The sequence below is a fragment of the Desmodus rotundus genome, chromosome 1 (assembly GCF_022682495.2).
Source record: "Desmodus rotundus isolate HL8 chromosome 1, HLdesRot8A.1, whole genome shotgun sequence".
In the NCBI taxonomy this organism is placed as follows: domain Eukaryota; kingdom Metazoa; phylum Chordata; class Mammalia; order Chiroptera; family Phyllostomidae; genus Desmodus; species Desmodus rotundus.
This window is the reverse complement of record NC_071387.1, coordinates 104,171,734-104,199,582: the sequence shown is the minus strand read 5'-3', so window position 1 is coordinate 104,199,582 and position 27,849 is coordinate 104,171,734.

Genomic DNA, 27,849 nt, shown 5'->3' with positions numbered 1-27,849 from the left:
TGAGCACCTACACACTCTGCCAAGCGTCATCAAGAAAGAGAGAAATCAAACCCTTGTTCACGATATCGTTGGTAAATGTTTTCCTATACTGCTGGTTCCCTTTTCATTTTGATGATGTTTTCTTTAGCCATGCAGAAACTTTTTAATTTGATGTAGTCCCATTTGTTATCCTTTCTTTTATTTCATTGCTCTAGAGGATACATCGGTGAAAATATTGCTGCATGGCATATCTAAAATTTTACTGTCTATGTTTTCCTCTAGGACCTTTATGGTGTCACAGCTTACATTTAAGTCTTTTGTCTATTTTGAGTTTATTCTGGTGTATGGTGTAAGGTGGTGGTTCAGTTTCACTTTTTTGCATGTACCAGTCCAGTTTTCCCAACACCATTTATTGAAGAGACTATTTTTACTCCATTTTATTCTCCTGCCCCCTTTGTCAAATATTACCATATTTTGCCATGTAAAATGTGCATTTTTTTGCCCAAATTTTTGAGGGGAAGTTAAGGATGTGCATTATACATGGGTTGTACTAATTCTGTATCTATATAAATGTTTTTAATTCTTTTATTTATGCTTATGTGTTAAAAATGTAACTCTAGAAAGCAATAACAATATCTGTGTGCAAAATAATACCCTGGATTACAATAATCAGTTTTGTTTCTAAATGTAAATAAATAAATAATGGAATTAAAAAATTAAAATGAAAGATTTTTTTCCTGAAATTCTGGGCCAAAAATGTGGATGTGCATTATACACAGTAAAATATGGTAATTGATCATAGAGACATGGACTTATTTCTGAGCTCTCTATTCTCTTCCATTGATCTATGTGTCTGTTCCTATGCCAGTACCAGACTGTTTTGATTACAGTGGCCTTGTAATATAGTTTGATATCAGACATTATGATCCTTCCTACTTTGTTCTTCTTTCTCAAGATTGCTGAGGCTATTCAGGGTCATTTTTGGTTCCACATAAATTTTTGAAATATTTGTTCTAAATCTGTGAAATATGTAACTGGTATTTTAATAGGAATTGTGTTGAATCTTTAAATTGCTTTGGGTAGTATGGACATTTTAATGATGTTAATTCTCCCAATCCATGAACACAGCATATGCTTCCATTTATTTGTATTTTCCTTAATTTCTTTCTTCAGCGTTCTGTGGTTTCTGAGTACAGATCTTTTACCTCCTTGGTTAAGTTTACTCCTAGGTACATTATTTTTCTTGTTGCTATAGTAAATGGGATTTTTTCCTAGTTCCTGTTTCTGATATTTCATTGTTGGTATACAAAAATGCCTTTGATTTCTGAATATTGACTTTGTATTCTGGTATTTTGCCAAATTCACTTATTAAGTTGAGTCATTTTTTGGTGGAGTCTACAGGGTTTTCTATGCTATGTACCCTATCATGTCATCTGTAAATAATGACAGTTTTACTTCCACCTTTCCAGTTTGGATGCCTTTTATTTCTTTTTCTTGTCTGATTACTGAGGCTAACACTTCCAACACTATGTTGAATAGAAGTGGTAAAAGTGGACACCCTTGTCTTGTTCCTGATCTTGGGGGAAAAGCTTATAGTTTTTGCCCATTGAGTATGATGTTGGCTGTAAGTTTCTCATCTGTGGCCTTTATGTTAAAGTATGTTCCTCTACTCCCACTTTGCTAAGTGTTTTTACCATAAATGGGTGCTGTACCTTATCAATGTTTTTTCTGTATCTATTGATACGATCATGTGATTTTTGTCTTTCATTTTGCTTATATAGTGTATTATGTTTATTGATTTGTGAGTGTTATACCATCCTTGCATCCCTGGGATGAATCCCACTTGATCATGGTGTATGATCTTTTTAATGTATTGCTGGATCCAGTTTGCCAATATTTTGTTGAGGATTTTAGCATCTATGTTCATCAATGGTATTGACCTCAAGTTTTCTTTGTTGTGTTTTTACCTGGTTTTGGAATTAGGATAATAGTGGTCTCATCAAAAGAGTGTGTGAGTCTTTCCTCTTCTTGAATTTTTTAGAATAGTTTGAGAAGGATAGGAGTTCGTTCTTCCCTAAGTGTTTGGTAAAATTCTCCTGTGAAGCCATCCAGTCCAAGGCCTTTGTGTGCCAGGAATTTTTTGTTTATTGCTTCAATTTCACTAGTTGTTATTGGTCTATTCAGGCTTTCTGCTTCTTCTTGACTCAGTTTTGGAAGGTTATATATTTCTAGAAATTCATCCATTTAATCCAGGTTGTCAAATTTCTTGGCATATAGTTGTTCATAGTAATTTTTTACAATCCTTTGTATCTTTGTGATATCACATATAAAGACCTTTTATGATTTAACAAGCAGAACAACAAAAAATCCAGTTAAAAAATGGGCAAAGAGGCTGAATAGACACTTCTCCAAGGAGGATATGCAGAGGGCTGATAGGCATATGAAGAGATGTTCAACATCACTAGCCATCAGAAAGATGCAAATTAAAACCACAGTGAGATACCACTTCACCCTGGTCAGAATGGCCATCATTAACAAATCCACAAACCGCAAGTGCTGGCTAGGATGTGGAGAAAAGGGAACCTTAGTGCACTTTTGGTAGGAATGTACACTGGTGTAGCCACTGTCGAAAACAGTATGTAATTTCTTCAAAAAACTAGAAATGGAACTGCCTTTTGACCCAGCAATTCCACTGCTGAGATTATACCCTAAGAATCCTGAAATACCAATTCATAAGAACATATGCACCCCTATATTCACAGCAGCGTTATTTATAAGAGCCAAGTACTGGAAATAGCTTAAGTGCCCATCAGTAATGAGTGGAACAAAAAACTGTGGCACATTTACACCAGGGGAATCAAACTCATTTTCACCGGGGGCCACATCAGCCTCATGGTTGTCTTCAAAGGGCCAAAATAATTTTAGAACTGTATAAATGTAACTACTCCTTATCTATTAAGGAGTTGAAATTATATTCGGCCCTTTGAAGGCAACCGAAAGGCTGATGTGGCCCCCGGTGAAAATGAGTTTGATACCCCTGATTTACAATGGAATACTATGCAGCAGATAGAAAGAAGGAACTCGTACATTTTACAATAGCATATGTGGAACTGGAGAGTATTTTGCTAAGTTAAAGAAGCCAGATGGTAAAAGACAAATACCATATGATCTCACCTATAAGAAGAATCTAATGAACAAAACAAATGAGGAAAATAGAAACAAAAGGTATGGAAACAAGGAACAGACTGACAGTGAACAGAGGTGAGGGGGGAAAGGAATAAGGGAGAAAAGAAGGGGAAGGGTCTAGTCAGGGAACAGGTATAAATGACCCATGGACAGGGACAACAGGGTGGGGATTGACTGTGGGAGTAAGGGATGGGTAGGGCAGGGGAGATCTATGGGGGGAAATTGGGACAACTGTAATAGAATGACAGTAACAAAAAATTCAACCAGAAAAAAAAAAGAAAGACAGAGAGGGAGAATGTGAGTGAAGGCATTCACTCTTCTGTTGCTCCGTGTTTCAAGGTGGGAAGATGTTTATTAAATGACAAGTAATTTGATAACAATTGTATTGAGTTAACGAGACTAAGAGATACTGAGACATCATATTGATTTGAACCTTGCTCTAAAAGGTACATTATGTTATTAGAAAAGAAAATTAAAAATCAAAACATGGGCAAGACATTTAATTAAGACCAATTCTTTTGCATAAAAATGCTGCAGTGGGTGTACTGCAGGCTATGCTACCCATTTTTTCAGTGTCTTGCTGACAGACTACTGCCAGGAAACAGCCACATCTAATGGAAGCCTCTCACCTAGTTTAGGATTGCAGACTTAATTGCTTAAAAGTCAATTGGTGGTAGGTGGGTGGTCCAGGCACAATTCAGATCCATAATAGAAGTTCGTAGAGGGTCATAGAAAAATGGATAAAGGGACTTTGGAGTCAGAAAAAACTAAACTCATTTCTGTCTCTGAATTTATGCAAGTTCTTAATCTGCCCTCATCTGTAAAATTAAACCAGCTTTGGTTTTCTTACAGAATTGCTTGAGTGAATGTCATTTTAAACTCTTTGCAAAGTAGAAACTCAATAACTGGTGGCTATTAGAATTATCAGTAATGGTGGTATTAAATAATATCTTGAAAAACAGCATCTGTTCATAAGATGATTTACTGTCAAGAGTCTCACAATGCTTATTTTGTAATTTATTTCGCAGTACTATTTAACAGATACAAACTCACATATACCCAACTGCTTCACCAATGTTGGATCCTCTTGAACCTGTGGCTAAGTCTTTCATTAAGGTGAGTCATCTGTGTTGGCAAAGATACACATTCCTCATTCTCCTTCAATTCTAACCTGAGGTGGACACATCAGAGTCTGCTGCACATGATGTCCCTGAAGGCTATGGTTGGGGTTACCTTTCAACAAAGACATTTGGGCTATTCAGTAGCTGGACCCTTGGAAAAGACTAAGATAAACCTTGAAGATAAGATTACCACTGATGTAGATAGAAGCACTATATAGTTACAGGCTTGGGAATAAAGACTTGTTCTTGAGTGAAGAACAGGGCCTTTATTTTGATGATGTCTAGGGAGAGTACCTTTGCTCTAGGTACTTATACAACATCCATGTGTTTGAGAATAAATGTACTAGGTGAGAGGTTGAACTGAACTGCTGAATCTCTTAATTTTCTCCAATCCTAAAATCTTGTGATTCTGACCACTGAAAAATCCTGCAGAGGAGGTCCATACATTTCTGAATGAAATGTTACAAAACCGTCACAAATTCCTGCATTTGTGTCTATCCCTCTAAGATATAATGAAGCACCCTCCACCATTATCACTCTTTTGCTTTGACTTCCTTTTCTTCTATACACTTTGAATAGCAGCACTAGCAACTGACTTACTTTTGTGGACACTTCTAACTGAAGAGGCAAAGCAAAGCCATGGTGAGAGGGAAAGCTGAATTAAGGGGCATTCACTCACTTGCTCCATGAGTCAGTTTTCCCTCCCATGATCCAGATTCTTTAAATCTCAGCAAAAGGACAAGTGAGTGCATACCCATGTCAGAGGAATTTGGAGACCTTGGAGAAGAGTTGAAGCTGGAGCTACACAATCTCTGAATGTCAGACCACCCCTGCCTTTACCATGTACCCTGGACTTATCCCAACAACATTCTCTCTCTTCAACAAAGCTCTGAAAGCTATAGGCTATAAGTAATTGACCATGACAAACAAACAAAGACCCCAAATACCTGTATGACTCAAACCATTTATCACAGCATTATTTGCAATATCAAAAGACTGGACACACACAACCCTAATATTCATCCATGAGAACTTGTGTGGCTATATATGAATTATTCATATATAGCCACACAAATGAAGTTTTATGCAGCTGTAAAAAAGATGAGAACTATCTCATTTGTTGCAATGTAATTATCTCTAGAATACATTGTTAACTAAAAAAAGGCAAGGTGGAGGTGTGTTAATAACATGTGTTTTATCTAGGGGTAAGCAATTAGTTGTGAAGGGAGTTTTCATTTAGTTATATTCTAGTGAACAAACAGAGAAGGCAGACTTAAACTATCACAACTTTGAAAATTGAATGAATTAGTGTATCTAATCAATAATCATAAATGGCTGATCATCACAAATAAACTGGAGAGAACCAGACATCACTTGGCTTGTAACATAAGTATACAAGGCATCTATAAATTTCCTGACCAAAAAAGTCACTGAACCAAATATGATCGACACTCCAAATATAAATTTATAGGACACACGGGAGACAGAGAAACCACTTTAAATACACTATAAGGATGTAATCAGTAAATCCAGACTGAGGAAAATTCCACACGACACTCTCATTTATTACAAAATTAAGATAGAAGAGAAAGAAGAGGAACCCTTGGCTCAAAAGGGATGTTTGATTACATTAGGAATTTTTGTTAATTTTTAAGTGTGAAAGTGGTGATTTATTTTTAAGATTATATTTTTTAGTGATGCATACTGAAATATGTACAGATAAACTGATATGGTAATCTAGAGATTAAGGAGTAGATAAAGGGAGAGAAGAACAAGGTTGGCTGTGTATTGACAATTACTGAATTTCAGTAATAGTTGAATCAAGTTCATTATATTATTTTCCTTGTGTATATATTTGCCAATTTCCAGAATACAAATATTAGCAAAATACTTATATTCTCAATTTTGAAGATAATTACTGTGGGTAGGGGTTTTTCCCCTATAAACTACATGTTTCTTTATTATTAATAATAAAATTACATGTATTTAGTATATAAAATATGCCATTAGGATCTTAGCACTCCATCTACTTTCACTGATTCAATTCATTCTAACAGTCCTCTGAGGTAGGTACTATACTTACTCTCAATTTACAGATGAAGTCACTGAGGCATAGAAATTGTAAGTAAGCTGTTCGGGGTCACGCTGCTAGCAATGACTGAGTCAGGAATCCAGTGGTGGCAGCCTCGCTTCAGAACGCATGCTGTCAACCACTGATTTAAATGTTTGTATACATGTCATGAAAATGGACGGTGTCCATTTTCAAAGGTGATTGAAGCATCAGCAGCAATAACAACTAACATTCTGAGCATTCTTCTCTGGCATGCACTGCACTGAATATTTTATATCTATTACCTTTCATTCAAAACAGTCCTATATGGTAATGTGATTGTTTTCATCTTGCAATGGAGAAAAACAAAGCTGAAAGAGGTTAATAGCTCATGTGTGGTTATTCAGATAGACTCTGACAAAGGTAAGGGTACCATAAAAACTGTCTGTTCCTAAATAACAAGTCACCTAAAATCTATTGGCTTAAAATCATAGCCCTTTATTTAGCTCATAACTATAGGTGGTTGAGTTCGGCTGGGCTCAGTTGGGTGGCTTTTGTAAACTTGACTGGGTTGCCTCACAAGTCTGTTTGTTACCAGCGGAATTTTGACTTGCTCTCTCTACTGGTGTGGGTTGGCTGACAATTGGATGGAACACCTTGGTTCTCCCTAACAGAATCTTATTCTCCAGTCACCTAGCTTGGGCTTATTCTCTCGGTGGAAACATGAGTCCAAGAGCAAGAGTGGACTCATGCAAGACATCACTTCTGCCACACTCCATTGGCCCAGGCCAGTGGCAAGACCAACCCAGATTCAAGGATTAGAAAACAGACCATTTCTTGATAGGAGAATCTGATATTTCATTGTAAATGGAGTGGATTCAGTGAAGGAGAGAAAATTGCCATTTTTGCAAGTAATCTGCCACACTTAAAAGCTATTGCATAACTTTTCTTATTTTAAGTTCTACAGAAAATTGGTATTACTTATAACTAGGCTGGGCTGTATTTATCTAAATCAGAATACTCCATTCAGCTAAAATCTAAATGCTGAGCCAGTGCACACACAAAGCAAGATACCAAAGGTCTGCTACTGTGACTCACCTGCCGGAGGATAAGATTACACCTTAGGGAGGCAGAAGACTGGACGCCATGGGACAGAAGAACATTAACAGAAAGCCCCAGTTTCCAGGTAATGAGAGATTCCCAACAAGTAACAACAACCGCGCTGCTCTAATAGAATTTCAATGAGATAAAATCCACTTTCTGCCCAAGTTTAGCCACTCAAGGAAGAAACAATTACCTTGTGAAAATGGAGCACTCTCCCTATATTATCTCTTCATTAAAATATTCACAGGAACATAACAACACTGTTACAACCTCATTTATAAAGAAAAATAACATTAATGCATTTAACGCTAATGCATTTACCTCAGAGCGCTTCCCAGAGATGTTAAAATGTGAAGTTTATAAAATGTTCAGTGATGTTGAACTTGAATTGCAACCTAATGCTTGAATTGCTACATTTAACATTAAAAGCATGTTATTAATCTTCAATTTAAGGGAGAATAATTTCTCTCACTATAAAAAAAACAGTTATGATGGGATTTCATTCAGATCAAATTTGCTTTAATTGCAATTCTATTAAATTAGAAATAGAGATTTTATCCTGATATGATTCTTTGATGTCTTTAGTTTTAATGCTAATAAAAGCATTATCACCACAGGTATGAGTTGCATTATGTACAATAATTAAGACTTAAATTAAAGATGCGTCAAACTACCCAAAAGTAATTTGGAAACTAATGCCAAAGAAAGAAACCAGGTGAAACTTTGGGGGCAGTTTATTTCCCCACTCTTTTGCTAACATCAATTTCTCATTATTATACTATTTTTTTAAAGAACAACAATGATAACATTAAGAATAATAACTTCAAGACATGATTAATTAAAGCACAGCAGACCAATTAAGTGGAACATTTTGCAGACAAAGGCATTGTAGAAGAATATTTAATAAAATGAAAAATGTAAACAATACATATTAAGTAAAAGAAAAGTCATAATTAGTATGTATAGTATACCATCTTTATAAAATATGCATAGAAAAGTCTGAGAAGAAATACAACCAAATGATAATTAGTTATTATTAATCTTTAAGTGGGGGATTAAAAGGGATTTTTCTTTTAATGTTTTTATTCTGTATTTTATAACCATTTGTTATAATTAGCAAGTATTATTTTATATTAAGGGGAAATCTTACAAAAGAACAAAATGTATTCAGTATGATTGAGCTTGTCATAATCAAAGACTGTGTCATGTTTCTTTGTCAGATCTAAACACCGAGATAAATTCACACAGATTACACGCTCTGGGGAGATGAATGAATGAATAAATATATGAATGAATGAATATGTGAGTCATAGGAGTTGGAGTTCAGTATATAGCTAACAGGAAGGTGGCCAGAAATTGTGTCTTTGCCTTTTGTTTTTCCTGTGAAGACCTCTCTTACTAATCTAAATCTCTTTATTTTACTAAAACACATCAGGGGAAAGATGGTCAGTATGACCCCACTATGCTCTTCGAAATGGACAAAATATGGGGACAGAACCAGAAGAAGTGGACTCAGCCTCAGTAGCTCAAGTGAGAGATAAAAATGTTTCTCTGTTTACACAGAAGTAAATTGACCTAGATGTGGCAATGTAACATTAAACTTGTGGATTTCTTTTTTACTAATCTTTGTTAAATATTTTATTAATGTCCACATCCGCTGTGTGACAGGGAATGGACTATATGGTGTCAGGAAGGCAAAAATAAATGAAGACGTGCTTTCTGCCTTCAGGGTGGCTTCGAATAAAGGGAACAGGCTTTGAAACCCAACTTTCCTATGGTCTAATCCAAGCAGCACCAGTTATTGGCTGAGTAGCAAGTGACTTATGTCCCTTAGTTCCAATATCCACATCTTTAAAATGAGAAAAATAATAGTAGTAGTACTTTAATTTTTATTAAAATTAAACTCCACTGGGTTTTGTGAAAAGTTAGGTACTAAAAAGGTAAGATGACACATAATAAACACTCAGAAAAAGGTAACCATGCTTATGAAACAAAAAAGATACATAATAAAATATGACAAAAATGCAGAATAAATATACTAATGTGTCTTGGATTTGACTTAGGTTGGATTTAACTGATTTTCACAGCTACCTGATTCTGTGCTCCCTAATTGCTGAGGACAGGGAGGACTTGTGTGCTTATAGGAATTTAATTGCATTAAGAATGGTTACAATTACTAGTAATAAAATTCAGGTGCTATTCTTAGGCTATTATGGCAGGGAGTCAGAAATTTTTCCTTCATGCCCTGCTGGTTACCACTTATCCTCTCTGAATCTTCAAGAGATTTCTCTAATGATTGTATATTAGCAAATAAGATGTTATAGAGTATGAGTGTCCAGAAAAAGTCCAACCATTGTTAATATAATGAGAATGGTTTGCACAACATCGATGTAACCTCACAACCAAGGAGAGCATGCATGAACAATGACGACTTCACTGTACTAGTCAATGGGGTTGGTAGATGCCATTGAGGGAACATGTGTGCTGTGTGGCTGTCACATTGGAAATAACTGAGCAACTAGAGCAACACATGCACATCAAATTTTGTGTTAAAATGGAATATTCCTCTGTGGAAAATATTGGGTTGGATCAGGAGGCCACAGCTATGGGCAACTGGTGATTGGCAGCTTCATTATGATGACACACCTACTCAGGCATCACATCTCATGCAGAGATTTTTGGCAAAACATCAAATCACCCAGGTGACTCAGCCTCCCAACAGCCCAGATTTGGTGCCCTGAGACTTCTGGCATTTCCCAAAACTAAAATCACCTTTGAAAGGGAAGAGATTTCAGACTGATGATGAGATTTAGGAAAATAAGACAGAGCAGCTGATGGTGATTGGGAGAACTGTGTGAGGTCTCAAGGTGCCTACTCTGAAAGGGACTGAGGCATCACTGCCCTGTGTACAATGTTTCTTGTATCTTGTATCTTCTTCAGTAAATGTCTCTATTTTTCATATTACATGGCTGAATACTTTCTGGACACACCTTGTATATTAGTTATCTACTGTTGCCTAGCAAGTTATTCAAAAACTTAGATGCTCAAAACAACACACACTCACCCTGACTGGTGTGGCTCAGTTGGCTGGGCTTCATCTGGCAATGCGAAATGTCGCTGGTTTGATTGCTGGTCAGGGCAAATGCCTGGGTTGTGGGTTTGTTCCCCAGTCGGGGTGCATACTAGAGGTAACCAATGTTTCTCTCTCACATCAATGTTTGTCTCCCTCTCCCTCCCTTCCTCAGTCTCTACAAATCATAAATAAAATCTTAAAACACACACACACACACACACACTCATTATCTCACAGTTCGTGTGGGTCAGGAATAAGGGCTTAGCTTTCCTGAATCCTCTGAGTTGGTCCCAGCAGACTGCAATCAGGGCATTGACCAGGAACTGGAGTTTCATCTCCAGGTTCCACTGGGGAAGGATCTGCTTCTGCTCTCACTCATATGCCACGAACAGCAGGATTCAGTTCCTTGTGGCTGGTGGTGAAGGTATCTCAGTTTCTTACCATGTGAGCTCTTCATAATACAATTCACAATATGACAGTCAGTTGGCATGTGTGGGGGGAAGGGGTTGGAGAGAGAGAGAAAGGGACGGATCTTTGTAATACAATATTGCAAGTGATATTCCTCCATTTTGTCATATTCTATTCAATAGAAGCCAGTCTTTAAAAGATTTAAAATGCAACTTAAAAAAAACAAGAAGCCAATCTTTAGGTCCAGCTCACACGCAGGGATTTGGGGCCTGGGGCAAGAGGATTACATAAGGACATAAATATCAGGAGGTATGTAGCATTCCAGGCCTTCCACAATGGGAGCTCAAAAAATCACTCAGGCAAAGTTTGAAACTGTACCATACAAGACCTAGTTTTGGAACCTCAGGAAAGGCTGAGGTCTAAACAGCTAAAAGGCGGACTCCTACATTTTTTCCTGTGATTTGGAGCCTGGGGGCCATCATTCGCAGACATAATGAAAAAAAAGAGAATAGAGAAAGAGAGAGGTCATCAAGAACTGTGTTGACAAGTCAGCCTATCAGCTACATGTTCAGGAAAAAGTGGAAAAGTGTGCAGAGCCAATCTTGGTTCTGTATTCTTTACAGGGGTACACATACACCCACCCAAACACCCCACACACACTTACTATGGACCAGCCATTGTTCTGTGTGCTCTGCAACAATTCTATGAAGTCAACACTATAATTATCATCATCCCCATCCCCATTCTACAGATGGGGAAACTGAGCCACAGACAGAATGAGTCCCATGTTCCAAATTCACATAGCTAATAAAGTGATTAGGCTGGATATAAACTGAAGCCCACACTTGATCACTATGGTCTAAAATTTCCCTAGAGCCCAGTAATTCAATCCAGTATCTAGTGAGAGTACTGGGTCATGATTCATAAAATTAATACCTTTCCTTTTAGCTGGGAACTGAAAAGTGGCCAGGCAGATACATAAACTCCTGGGGAATGAAGATACTAATCTGTGCCTCCAACCTGCCATTACTTTCTAAATTCCTTAAATAAGGATCACACAATGTTCTTCTCTGCTTTCCTCGTAATACCTTGCACTGTGCTATGGACACAGAAACCTCAGTATGTGACAATTCAGTAATGACACTTTTTTTCCCACCTACATTGGCCAGAACCTTGGGGAAAGTGTGTCTCAGTAGGGCAGCCCTGACAAGCATCTGCTTTGGCCACACCTGAGTTCAAATTCTGGAATTCCTACTTACTTTGTGTGACTTTGACCTTCTTGAGTTTCCCCATCATTAGAATGCAATAACAATGTGGTCTTGTGGGACTGTAATAGGGATCCCATAAAACTGTGTGCTGAGTACCTACAATGAATGGAGCCATGCATTCCATCAAAGGTCGCTGGTTTTATTCTTATCAACCATCACCCAGGATTTAAACAGGGGACTTGGCTTTCACTTCACAATCAAACTTACCCAGCACGATTTCCAAAAATGTCACTATCCCCACTTAAAAGGCACCACATTTGTGCACAGCATTGAAATAGCATAACATTTGAATCTTTTATGCAAAGTAGGTTAACACTAACTACTTAAATTCCCCAACCCACATCTCAGTAGCTTAATACAATATTTCTGTTCCCTTTTCCTATAAATCAGAAGTGAACAAGGGGTCTCCTGAGCAGCTATCCCCCATGCAGCTGGGTAAGGACCCAGTCTCCTTTGTGCTGAGGCTTCATCACACTTGGGGCTCTTTGCTTCCAGACACATGGATGGAATTAAGGGAGCTCAACAGATCACACCAGACATGTTATGACTCCAGCTTCAAAATAACTTCTACCCTTCTGCTCTTGTTCCTTTGGCCAAAACTAGTCACGTGCTTTTACCTAGATGCAAAGCCACTGAGAAATGCCATTTCTGTGCGTGTACAAGGTGGCACCATCCCTGGAAGCCTACAGTACAGAAAACTGGTTAGATAGAAGGTAAGAAAAAGTGCAAATGAATATTATCTTAATATCACCACACGATTGCCACATTTACCATTTTTATCCTTATTATACGGTCTTATGACTATCATTTCAAAGGCTGCATAAATACAGTCTAGGCTGTGTGATCATTTTCTCAATCTCTCCCCTGGCATTGGGCAGATATTTAGGATTGTTCTAATCTTATTCCCTAGAATGTTACAGCTTCATGCTGTGAACACTGATAATATCAAAGCATCTACCTCCAACTCAGGTGCATTGCTGGGCAGTTACGAGCAGAATGCCAAAATCAGCCAATGCAGCTCTCATAGCTCCTTAAACTGAAGAATATTCACAGTCCCAGAGGCAAGCCTGACAGCTCTTACCCCAGGTTCATTGCCTCTGAATTACAAGGGGAGAGTTAGATATGTGCCTGAGTCAAATTAGACTTGACTTGGATTATATTTTCTTCCATAGAAGCAAACCATCTATATTATAATGTTCAGTGGTCAGTGTCAGGGAAGAACAGTGCAGTTTTGAATGATCACACAGCTAAAAATCCAAGTGTGGTAATGCTTTGCAGAAAAACTCACCTCTTTCTGCAGTGATGCACAGACCATAACTGCAATCTGGATGGCATGGGATTGCAAACAGAGTGCAAATAAAATGCAGATTTGTTTCCATTTCATTCCATTCCAACAGCAGTTATTCATAACAGCTTAATGTGCAGCCACTGCATTTCCCAAATGCAATGTGCTGAGGGTTTTGTGCAGTTAAAATTGGTTTTATAGGCAGGGGAAATGCCACAAGCACTGCAAAATTGTTGCTACACTTTCACTCTCCTGGATTTAACTCTCTAGTACGAGTATTTAAATCCTGGAATAGTTGTTGCCTCCATAATGCAATATCTAAACTACCAGAGTCAGAATTATGCTGGGAAATTCACACACACACAGGGTAGCTTACAGAATGCTATAAATTAAATATGAAGCCTCTTTGTGCTTTCAAAAAAAAATCAGAGAGAGTCAAAGGCTTGTACAAATTCTCCTTACTCTACTTGGAGACTTCATTTCCCTTGTAAGCTTCTGCATCCTCATGCTATTCACATTCCTTTTCAATTCTTTGCAGTTTTCTGCAGGCAAAGGGTTAATAACAATCAACCTTAATGACTTTCAACTTTGCCTTATGGCACTTTAAGACAAACCTGTCCACCAAAATGTAAAGGACATGGCCATTATGGGGAAGAGAAGGAGAAAGTGGGAGGCAAGATCACATCTACCTTTTTTTTTTAACTTGTTGTAGCTCTTCAAAAGCAGTTCATTGTTATGACTTCTCCGATTCTTAGCAGTGGGAAAACAGGCAGCAGACACGGAGACAAGCATAGTCATTGCCAAGTAGTATGAAAGACTCACTGGTCAGAACATCATCTTTGTTCATGAAAAATACACAAACACTGATATTGTAACATATATGCAAAAATGTATATGTATTCTTTATGTATAAAGATGATGTACTAACCCACAGAACGTAGCATTAGTTTTCCAGAATTGTACCTGGATTTAATCTGATTTATTTGTGTTGATCTTGACTATTTCTAATGCAATGGTTTGATAGTTTAATTTTCAGACCTTGGGATATGTCTGTGTTTTCCTGACATTGCCCCTATAATTCAGAAATCATTTTAAAATTCAACATTCTGTTGAACTAATGTTTCAGATGCAAATTCTACATAAACTTGTTTGAAGGTTGGAGAGCTGTCCAAAAATGTAGCATGCTCAACATGACCCAACATGGTGGCATTGCACATACTCTGTTAGCATCCATGATGGGGTGGAAACAGACAAGCCTGGTGTTCCCAGGGTTGCCACAAAGCTGGTTTCGTTGACATCCACTCACACTATGAGTGGCAGCTCCCCCCTCATTCTCTAACCAGGATATTAAAACAAGATGTGCATAAGCAAGTAATTTTGATTCAGTTTTTGGAAAGCAATGGCATTTAGCAAAATCCAGTGTCCCTTTCAGCACTAATAACATGTTCTGAGTTTTCCCCACTAGACTTTATGTAATGGTAATATAATAGGATTGCTATGACAATTAAGTGATTGCATATTTTTGGGCAATGGAGGGCATCCACCAGGGCAAAAACCATTAGTAAAATGGAAATGTTGTCACAGAATTGGTCCGGATCTGGCTCAGGAGTTGGGGACATGTGCCATTATCCATTCTAGTTTTTTAAGAAATTTGGGAGTGGGTTTATAATACCATTGGGCTCCCCTACTCATACTAGGACTGTACTGGGAAGGGTCCAGTGCAGTCTTTATGTAGCAAATGTCCACCAGCACCATTAAAACATTTTACAAATACTTATCTGCACACATTCTGAACAAAGTACATTATTATATTTTTCTTTCTGATGGCTAAAGAACAGTATGTAAAAGGGCATTCAATGCCTTACAAACATCAGTGATATTTTTGTTTGCAGAGAATTTTATGATTTCCAGACAAGGAAGTTTCTTGGGATCACTTTGTCCACCCCTCTGCTTTCTGTAACACATGTATACCAACTACTATATGAGATTAATAGATGAGAAAATGTTATTCCCATTTTAAAGATGAGGATTCTACTTTCCAGTGGCCAGTCCCAGTTCAGTTTGAGTCCAAGAACTATGCACTGCTGAAGAGGTGGCACCTTGGGTTGGAAGATCTGGATGGTCGTGTCCTCTTCTCCACGCCAGGCAGCGTGGCGTCGGTGAGTCTCTGTTCTTTCTTCTTCATTTTTCATCTGTCATTCCATGCCCTTGATGAAGCTAGATTTCAGCCACATACACTCTTACTATGGACCGGCCATTGTTCTGTGTGCTCGGCAACAATTCTATGAAGTCAGCACTATGATGCACATTATTCTGTGTTCTTTGCCACATTTGAAATATTTCATAAATGACTAAAAATAAAATTAATTGATTACCTAAAGTAGAGACAACAACCCCAAAGTATCTTTGGGGGTATTGATTTTAGAACATAAATAGTGTATGTCATGACACTTAATGCATGTTCATTTCTGTGTCCCCACTTTTGTTATTATTGTTCATATTATAATCTTTGGAGGAGTGGTAATAAGGCAATGGTCTTATAGGGTCTTCACATTCTATCTTGTACCACTAAGGTATAGTGTCATCAGGAAGATTAGAGCACAGAAAATAGGACCAAAGCAGTGTGCTTGCAGTTGTAGTGAAAAGTAGGGCAGGGGTCTTTGCACATGCTGTCTGTATCTTCTCCATTATCTGTCTCCACTAAGAGACCTTGTTCTTTCTCCAAGGCCCTTCAACAAGTTTACATCAGCTGTTAACAACCCAAGCACTATTACTCAAGGAAGGTCTCTTTCATACACCAGACTAAGTTGGATCTCTTCGTATGCTCTCAGTATAACTCATACTTTTCCATTTTCATTGTGGAAAAATACACATAACATAAAATTGAGCATTCTAACCATTTTAAAGTGAACAACTCAGCGGCATTTGGTACATTCACAGTGTTGTGCAAACATCACCATTATCTAGCTCTAGAGTTTTATGACCCCAAAAGGGAACCTCATGCCCATTAAGCAGTCTTTCCTCGTTTCCCCTCCTCCAGCCCCTGGCAACCACTGATTTGTTTTTCCTCTCTATGGACTTGCCTATTTAGGATATTTCCATATAAATACAACCATAAAATGTGATTTTATGCCTGGCTCCTTTCCCTTAGCATATGGTTTTCAAGGTTCCTTTACGTTCCTTTCAGAGAACACCATCAAGAAAGGAAGAACACAGTCCAAAGAACTGGAGAAAATATTTGCAATCATATAACTGACAAAGATTTTATATCCTCAACATCTAAAAAACTCTTACAACTCGACAACAGACTAAAACCCAATTAAAAGATGGATACGTGACTCAGATAGACATTTCTCCAAAGAATATATACAAATGACCAACAAGAACATGAAAAGATCCTCAGCATCATCAGTCATTAGAGAAGTACAAATCATAAACTTTCTTTCTTTTTTTAAAAAAGATTTTATTTATTTTTAGAGACAGGATGGGAGGGTGAAAGAGAGGGAGAGAAATGTCAATGTGTGGTTGACTCTCGTGCGCCCCTTACTGGGGGACCTGGCCAGCAACCCAGGCATGTGCCCTGACTGGGAATGGAACAGGCAACCCTTTGGTTTGGAGGTCTGTGCTCAATCCACTGAGCCACACCAGCCAGGGCTAAACTTTCTTTTTAAAACTCATCATACATTGTATTAATTGATATAGTGTTCTTTGATTAACATCTGTGTCTTCCAACAGACTGAAGTTTCCAAGAGGACTGGATTCTATTGTTGTAATAGAGTGTTTGGCATGTGATAAACCTTCAATAAATATTTGTTGAATAAATGAAGGGATGAACAGGAGAAGCAAAGAGCTTTAGAGGGTCAAAAAAGGGAAAATATCAACTCTTCAAATTATGGAAATACTGCATGTAGTTAGTTGGTGGGTGTCATATTCATGTATAAGGAAATAGATTTTCCTCCCTCTAACCTCCTCTCCTAGGTTGCATCTCCAAACTATGTAGCATCATGATTTTTTTTAATTTTATTGTTAGTGATGACAGTGTTGACTACTGACTATTGTGAGTCAGGCATTGTACTTAGTACTGAGGATATGACTGTGAACTAATAAAACCGTGACTTAAGCCCACAGGAACCCTTTGGCACAAATTTTACTCTCCCAGTTTGCATATGAAAGAAACTAAGGCTCAGAGAATCCTTTGAATAAGTGGTTCAAGGACACGCAGACAGAAACCAAGCAGTTGTACATTCAAGCCACCTCACATCACTGCCCCATACTCCTGGACTGTTTCTCCACTGCCTCTGCATCCCCCTCATCGAACACAGGGCCTGGGGAGTGGGAGATGTCAAAACATATTTAACAATAGCAGTTGATAGTTACAAAAGAAGGAGGGAGAAAAGGAAAAATCTTAGAAAACAGATTAAAATCTGGACTCACATTCCTTCTTAGGATGAAAAAACCATAACAACAGCTCATCTTCACTGAGCCCTTACTATAAGCCACGCTTGTGGTAAGCACTTTACTGTCATTGTCTTACTGAATCTAAACATCCTTTATAGGATTTGGCACTATTTAACTATAGTCATCCTAATTTTGAGTAGGAGGAAACTGAGGGACAGAGAGGTTGATTATTGTCCTCAGGGCCACCCAGGTGGCAGTGAAGGAAACCAGGGTTTCAACTCAGAAGTTTCACATTCAGTGACCATGTCTCTACCTTCTAGGATACAGGTGCCTCCAAAGCAGAGTACCACCCAGGGGCTCAGACTAAAGTGTTACAGATTCCTGCTCCTTCATTCACATCCGTAGGGAGTAATATTTTGTAGAAACAAGTGTTTAATGCTCCCTGTGTTTGTGGTACAAATTACCAGCAGCACATGGGGAAGGTAGAGGCTGTACTGTCCCAAATGGCTGGCAGGTAGGAACTCCTGCTTGTTGAGAAGACTTCTCTACCATCCCAGCGGTGAATCCATACAACATGCCTACCCCTTGCAGATGGCTCCAGAGGCTCTGACGGTGGACAGAATCAAGCGTGCAGTCAAGTACTGAGGAGTACCCAAAGGCAGCCAGCCTTCAGAGTGGACAGTTGCATGGGCTACAGAGACCTATAAATAAGATGCTGCCTGGAAGAGCTGAAAGAACACAGGGCTTGGAAGTTGGATTCCAAACTCAGTTCTGTGCCTAGATCACAGATGGTGACAGCTGAGCAGCATCACAAGTTAGTGCTTGCCTCAAGGACCATTGTTGCTGCTCTTGCCACATACTTGCTCTTCCCCCAGACTTGTGCATTTTTGGCACCTCTCATTCTGCAGATCTGGACTGAAATATCACATCTTTCTGGAGGCCTTCCCAAGCCATCTGATCAAGGGCAACTCTCTGTCCATCGCTCAGAGACCACTAACATATCTTATGTTTGTTGTAGCACTAATCATTATCTGAAATTATCTCCTTTATTCTCTTATTAATTTGTTCACTAGCTTATTCCTGTCCATGTACCCTCTGTAATCACTTTTCATGGTCATTGCTGGTACTTTGACGTATGTTGAGAAAATAAATAAAGGAAGGAAGGAAGGACAGAAGGAAGGAAGAAGAGGAACTTGAGTTTTCACTAACTCTTTATGTTTGGAGGAGACATTTGAGGTACAGAATGATTAACTGGCATGTTCAAAGTCACACAGGAAGGTAGTGGGAGAGCCAGGGTTTAAACTCACGTCTATTGGACTCAACCACCTGTATCTTCTAAGACCTGTATCTTCCAAGATCAACCACCTGTAGCTTCCAAGCTTTGATGGTTATTATGCTCACATGTATGAAAGTTTCCTGGGATAATATGGACACTTTTGCATTAAAAATAATCCAACAATTCCTCTGGGTCCTACCCTCTTCTAGAAATTTTCTTTATTATATCAGCTTGAATCTCGTTGGTATTCAGCTGAAGCTTTTTCTACAAGTATTTGAAACAAACAGAAGGGAGATGTCTCTTGTTCCAATCCACCCACTATCCCACATCCAAAGCAGTCTTTGAAAAAAAGGATGGATAACTTAGGTTCTCGCTCTGAACACAACTACTTCCTGTAATTGTTTAACAAGTGGATGTCATTATTTTTAGTTTGAACAGTAAAATAAAAGGGAGGGGGGAGAAAGGGCTTTTTAAGAAAATTAACATCCAGACAATCTCTCTTTACTGTATATTAGTTTTTGCTTTATTCTAGACACCCAAAACATTCAAGTAAGAAAAGCATTCCACCTTTGATCATTTTTAAATATTCACTAAAAAAACAAAAACAAAAACTTAATTGAGGAAATGCGAAGCCCTCTTGATCTCTATGAAAACACAGCCAATTACCAAGACACTTTCCAAATAACCCAAAAGCTTGTATAAATGTCTTTTAGCACTGGGAAAGTAAAACTAAATATTTACTACATGCCAAACAAAATTAAGATTTATTGGGCACCAAAGGAAAAAAGAAAGAGCAAGCTACTTCTGCATGTTGAAATCCCACTGCTACAAAGAGAAACAGGGCCTTTTGAAAAGAAAATGCTTTAACCATGTTTACAAGGGTCATTTCAATGTTTTTGAAACTCTGCTACTAAATAATGCATGTTACTCAAGTGAAAACATAAACCAGCCAAGTAACGTCTTCTTGAAGAAAGCCTAGATGCCAGGTGAAAGAGAACAATCAACACACTGAGGCAGTCTGATTCCTTCCTATCCCAAGAGAGGATGGTGAGATACAGAGGATGGGGCCTCCACTCTTACACAAGGTTTGGAGCTAATTTTTGACTCATCAGGAAATTAGTCTGCAAGGCAGTGAACATAGGGCTGTAGAGCATAAAGAGTGTTGGCCTGGAGGCTAGGCACTGTGGCACCAACACCCACTCAGTCCGTCCCTAGCAGGACACATTATTGAACTTTAGCTGTGAGCTGTGTGGGAATACTGGTTTAACTTTCAGAGTCTTCTGGGAAGATTAAATTAAATAGCATGTGTAAAACACAGTGCCTGGCACATAGTAACTACTCAATAAAGTTTAACAATCTCATTAGCAGTAGTGTAGTATTGGCAGAGACAGCAATGTCACCACATATCACCGTGATCCTCTGTATTTCCAGCTTCCCTTGCAGGTAGGTTGGGGCCATGTGACTCATTCTGGCCAATGGACTGCCAGCAGAAGTCTGTGGGTCATTTCCAGGCAAAGGCAGGTAGGCAGGTAGGAGTGGGTACCAGTTCTTAAAGCTCTCATCCTCTCCTGCTGTGGCAATTCTAGGAGCCATGCTGATATGGTAGCATCCCAAGATAGTAGAATCCCCAAGAGTCTGGTTTCTGAAGGATTGTATATAGAGAAGCCACTCCCATCCTCACCCCAGACCACATGGGACATAAAGTATGAATGGAAAATACATCTTTGTTTTTAGACTACGGGAATACTGGTTTGTCACTGCAACATGTCCAGTTTATGTTGCCTAATATGATTAATTATTATTTTTCTTATTATCCCTTGATCAAAGCAGACTGAAGGGGACAAGAAGCCTCTTTCTCTATTTTTACTGTGAAAAAAAAATATATATACACACACATACATATATATGTATTGTATGAGTATGTATATATATTGTGAATATATATGTACACACATTGTGAGTATGTATATATACTGTGAATATACATATACACACATTCAATTCTTAATTCTTGATGGTTTATGGGTTTTACCAATCCTTAGAAGTGACTTTAAACAATTTCTGAAATCAGGAAGAAATGTATATATTTCCTTGCAATACATTCTTCCTACTGCTGCTTTTATATATTTATAAAACACCATCCTGCCCTCCAAACTCCCATTGTTCCTATTTCTACCATGGTAAAATACCAACCTCTTCACCTGGCAATCAAGGCTCTCTGAGACCCGCCCTTCATTCTCACTCTTTTCTGAACTCTCTGCCACAGTCAGGCTGCTGTTCACTTTGCATCTACATCTCTGAATGATCTGAAAACTCTGAGCGTCAATGTCTTTACTCTTGTCATATCTCTATCCTGGAATGCTTCTCTGGCTCCCTTTCCAGCTCTTTAAAAAATAATACAACATTAAATACTTAGCTAGAGTCTGATTTATTGATAAAAACAGATGACTGTAACACAGGAAACTGAGATTTAACTGCTTTTTAACAACTGTCCTTAAGGTTCTATGAACTTTGCCTTTGGCTTTTTTTGGTAAAGATTTTATTTATTTATTTTTAGAGAAAGGGGAAAGGAGGGAAACATCAATGTATGGTTGCTTCTCATGTGCCACCCCACCCAGGGACCCAGCCTACAACCCAGGCATGTGCCCTGACTGGGAATTGAACTGGTGACACTGGTTCACAGCCCACACTCAATCCACTGAGCTACACCAGCCAGGGCTGGCTTTTTTTTAAAATAAAAGCTTTATTGACATATAATTGACATACTATATAATTGATCTATTTCAAGTATACATTTAAATGCTTTTTTATTTAGTCACTGAGTTGTGCAAATGTCATCACTATTAATTTTAGAACATTTTTATCACCTCTTCCCCCCAAATATGTAACCATCTCTTATATAATATCACTGCATAATGCATCTATACAGTGTGACCACATTTAACCCAGCAGCACTCACTCCCTTTTCCCCCTATCTCCAGGCCCTAGACCACTAATCTACTTTCTGTCTCTATAGATTTGCTTATTCTGGACATTTCATGTGGAGTCATAGTGTGTGGCCTTTTGAAACAGGCTAATATCATTTAGCCTAATGTTTTCAACGAGCATCTATATTGTAACATGTATCAATATTTTCATTCTTTTTCAAGGCTGAGTAAATAATCCATTGCATGGACATAGTACTTTTTATTTATACATTCATTGGTTGACGAACATTTGGTTTTGTTTCTTCTTTTTTTTTTACTATATTTGCATACTGTTGACACAAACATTTATGCTTTTAGTTTTTACATAGATGTGTGTTTTTATTTTTCTTGGGTACATATCTACGAGTGAATTGGAAAGAAAAGGTTCCCTGGCCCAGTCCTCACAAATACTGAGCTAGTTGATGGCAGAAAAGAGAAGAGATACTTTTTTTCCAGGAGCCAGAGGGTCCTCGGGAATTCCAGGAAAGAAATGGTAGCTCCACTGGAGGTGTGTTCTGTTGCTGTCTTCATCTACTGCCTCCTGTGCCTCCACAGGACATGCTCAGAGCAAATGGACACCACTCTCGATAGAAGAAGAAAAGGCTACGTGCCTGCTGCTCACGAGGCCAGTCTTCGAATTTAGAGGACAGAGGAAACGCTCCCCTTCACTCTGCAGCAGGAATACAGCGATAGGGGTGATGATAAAGATAACTGTCACCGGCATCGTTTCTTATGTAACACCTTCTTTGTAACCAGTCTATACTGTATAAAAATGTTTAACCTTCAAAATAATTGTATTAGGAAGATACTAATTTTCCTCTTCACATATGAAGAGGCTCAGAAATTGTAAAGCAAGATCTCAAAGTCGACCAAGGGGTGTGTGAACGAAGGTGTCCTGGTTTTAGAACCTGCACCTTAACCACTTGGCCACATGATCCTTAAGTAACTGTAGGGGTTCAGAACGAAGCCCCGCAAGATGTGCCTCTGTACCGGGAAGAGCTAAGGGCAACCAAGACAACCAAGACCCTGCAGGCTCAAGACAAACTTCTGCCCTAACCCCCCTTAACTGCCTAGGAGAATTTAAATTAGAGGACTTGCCTCAGAATAAGAGGTTATCAGAGACAGCCTTTGCGACCTATGTACAGGGCAGGGCAAATTACTAATTACTGAACATCTGTTCTCCTGAAGTTTCAAAGCACCTTACCTCATCCTTAGCTCAAAATACCACGTATACCTCATTTTAACTTTCAGCCTCTGAATCTCTCAGGTATTTGGGGTTCCCATACATATGTATAAAATTAAACGTGTTTTTTTTCTCTTGCTAATCTGACTCGTGTCAATTTAATTATTAGACCAGCCAGAAGAACCTTGGAGGGTGGAGGAAAGCTCCTTTCTTGCCCACCAGAGCCCAGGATAAACCTCCCAATACAACTATGAACTGAATTAGTATGTTCTCTGTGTGTCCCAGAGTAAGTGGGTCCCCAAATCTCCCCGTATGATTGAAGCATCATCCTAAATATGGCCCGTTTGTTTAACATAGGAAAGTGGCAACAGTTATAGCCAGAAGAAATATTTATACATATTTTAAAATACATGAATTATTTTTCCACTTATCAAACTGACATGACTGAAATCACAAATCTCCACTTTGTAATCAGAAATTGAAAGTATAAAATAACAGAAATTAAACAACATTTTAAACAAAGCTTTTTTTTCTGATTTTGTATAACATCTTTCAGATTATTAAAAATGTATGTTCATTGTAGAATATGTATGTAGAAAAGAATGTAAGGAATATGAAAACACCAGAGGAACAAAACAAAAAATCACCTTTAATCCTATCACCCAGAAACAGCCACTGTTCCCATCTCTTTCTATTTGTTTTAAATTAATTGAAAGTGAAATTGGGACTGTAATATAGGGAGGGAAGTCCCCAATTCTGAAATCACCCAGCACCAACACCTCCTGGCTGTTTGACCTTGGTCTATTTAACTCTGAAAATTCCAAAAATTGCACCTACCTCGCAGGTTGAGTTAAATGCTGTAATGCATATACAGTGTTTAACAGTGTCTGGCATGTGGTTAGGATTCAATCACTGGTAGATGTATTGTTTAATAATAGTGCTATTATTTTTATTTTACTGGGACCATCTCCTTCATATTCTTCAATATTCTCTAAAAACATGACTTTATTTTGGTTGCCATGCCTCTTATTGATATATCATAATAATTCATTTAATTACTTTGCTAATTAGGTCATGGGTACTTTTAATCTCCAATAAAATTAAATAATGCTGCATTTTCCATGCTGCTCTTGAGAGAACTTCTTCTCTCAAGAGTAACATGTTCATGTGAAAGTTCTCTGACTCTTCCCATCGCTGGCCAAGTCTGGGCTGTCTTCACCCAACGCAGCGTGTCCCCATGGGGAAAGACAAGCTGCTCCAGTCATCTTGCTTCCCTAGACAAAAGCCCTCCAACGGAAATAAAAATCTACCATTTCTTTTTCTAAGCAGAAGCCACGGTTGTTTGCTCACTCGGCAGCCCTTCTCTAGCAGGCGGGTAATTTGTAGCTTGAACGATTGAGACAAACACTTGGCGTGAGACGGAGAGAAGTAGAACGAGTCGAGTCTGTAATTGGAATATTTTGTCTCATTTATTCTTGATAATGTGCCATATTCCAGTCCATCGGCCAGAGGCGATTGTTCACAGAATGCGTCACACCTGGTATCAGTGCTTATGAAAATCAGATGCAGTTCATCAAGACATGCTATTTTAAAGCAAGGGTGAGCCATCTCTCTCTAGCCCCCCTCCCTTTCTCATTCTCTCTTTATTTTTCTTCCCAATTTTTTGTCCCCTGTGGGGTTCTAGTTACATTTATTTGAAGTCCAGGGATGCCGAGCTATTTTTACCAAGTCTCTAGGTAATTCTTTCTGAACTTCCTGTGGGGAGTGATGGAAGAGGGTGGGTTGGGGAGGGGACAGGGGAGTCTAGAATTATCAGGAAGGATTACAGAATAGAATAGTTCTGGCAGCCACACTGTTCCCCCACCCCCACCCCCACCTCAGGCACCTACTTCTAGTTAGGGAGAGCAGGCACTCACCTATAGTGTGGCCAGAAAGTTCAAATGAAGATTACTCCTGCTTTTACTTTCCTAAGTCTCTGCAAGTTGTAGAAGAAAAAGGGACTGTATGGGCTGGCTTTTCCAGGGAGCTCTGTCAAAATGTGATCCTGAAATTTAGATATTTATGAGCACCAACTGAGGAACCTATAAAACACATTCCTGGTCCCAGTCCCTGCTCCAAATAGTCTGAATCAGAACTTTCAAGGGAGGGATCTGGGCATCTGCATTTTGGGGCTCCTGAGGACTCTGCAGAGTCAAGTTGGGAAACATTGGTATGGAGCAATACAGCTCAACCTTTGCTGGGCATCACCTGGGGGACCTTATTTAAATGCAGATTATGATCTTATACAACTCTCCCAGGTACTGGTGCTGCTGGTGCTCACACCAAACTCAGAGTAGCAGGAATATATAAGAGAGGTGAGCAACCTCACCAGCTCCAGATTTGGTACCCATGACTGAAGGATAATTGATACAAATAAATGAAAACAACATTTCACCACACATGAACGTTTTACCGACTGTTGATGTCTATAAACGCAGTCTGACTGGGACACAGCCCCACCCATTCGTGTACCTACCAACTACAGCTGCTTTTGTATAGCAAGCTGCAGAATTGGGTAGTTGTGATAGAGATCATATGACCAGAAAAGCCTAAAATATTAAATATTTACTACTTATTTGACTATTTATAAAAAATGTTTGCCAATCCCTGGTCTGGATCTGGAAGCATAAAAAGCAGAGGTAAACTTTAAGAAAATGTATTACTCAGTAGAGCTGGAATATGGGAAATAAGACTGAAGATACAGTTTGTTGAATTTGAAAGTCAGTAATATTCAGAACATTAATATTACAATATAACAGGAGATGAACTCTGACAAGAAAAAAATCTCCAAATTTTTATGGTTCCCAACCTCCACCTCCTGACCCCAATTTCTGACTTTGAATGGTCACATATTTGCAAAATAGCTTTCTTTTTTTCTTTTTAGTGCCTACTAATTGAATTAGAATGGCTAAAAACAAACAAACAAACAAACAAACAAAACTTCAGGCTCCAACCTAGTTCTAGACTCCAGTAAGAAAGGGTGTAAATGAAAAAAAGTAGAGTGTGGTTCATCTTCATCAGGCAACTGTAATCTGGAATCGAGGTGCTTTTTTTTTTACTTATAATTATTAAGGAGTTAATGATAGAATTTCCATAGATGAGTCCTTCCAGATGTTAAGGAGAAAAACCAGGGCCTAAAATAATGTCACTCATGTTAAAAACCTATGATACCAAATCTAGATTTAATACCTGACCTAATTGCTATTTCAACATCTCCCAGAAATTTTAGTCAACTAGTTTCTGACCAACACCAATGAACTAATGTTTTTTATGCACCCTCTCTACTACCTCACTCTTTACCCTATAGAAAGAAGAGGCAATCTGCATGATAAAACCCTTGCCATTACCTTCTCCCACAAAAGACGTCCAGGTCTTTAAGAAGAAAAAAGAAAAGCATCCTTTCTTTGCTTTTGTTTATAGCTTTCTTGCCCCACCCTTCTTCCTTATCAAAACCTTCCGTTTTGTTCAACCCCTTGGAGCCCTTTTCTAGTTGCTATACGGGCTGCTGCTTGATTCTTGAGTTCCTTGATAAAGCCAATTTGATCTTCAGATTTACTCCATTAAATTTTGTTGTTAAACTTAGAGAAAGGAGCAGAGTTCAGTTTCATTTACCTTTCCTAAAAATGTTTTTTCCTTCTTTCTTGACCCTGTGTGGTTAGGATTGTGTTAGTTGGGGCATAGAATTGGTGGAAGTGACTCAGAAAGATTTGCAAACTTGTACAAACAATCTGTAAAAATACCTCTTTTTTTTTTTTTGCCAGTAAATTGATTTCTTCTTAATTTTGTTTCCACAGGATCCTAGTAGCAGAGTTTGGAGGCACATTGAGGTTGAGAGCTTCCCCCCCGCCTTTTTGTATTGTATTGTTTTTTCCATTACCATTCAGTTCCCTTATACCCACCTCCCCCTAGCAATCACCACACTGTTTTCCATATCCATGAGTCCTTTTTACTTTTTTATGTTCTACCTGAAAACATCGAGGAAACGGTGAGCACCTACAATACAATGAATATGATGATCAAAATTCCTCTGGCTGGTTGTAACTCTTGCCTTTGAATCATCCAAAAGATGCTTGGAATTGGAAACTATTTGGTCATTTTCTAATTGATTTGACTTCTTGTAGATAAAGGATATTTTTCCTGTGTAAGAAGTTTAGTTATTTCTTCAGCACACAGGGCTATATTTGTTTAAACTCTATTGATGTTCAATTTCATGCCAGAGTTCAGAACTCTTAAAAGCTCAGCCAGACACTGTCAGCATCCTTACCGGAAACCTGCTTCTTTCTCCCAGACAGGAATGTCATTCTTTGATCTTTTCTCAAGCTTCACTATAAGACTAAAAACAAACAGAAAAAACAATCAAGAGAAAACTCTTCCTAAGCTTCTCCCTGTATAATTATGTCAATGTGCCTTCAAGTCTCTGAAGATGGACAAGATGAACTCCAAGGCCTCCTTCTATCTCTTCATTCCCAAAGCTCTCACTTCCTCTCCTTTATTTTGCAAAGGGCTTGCAGCC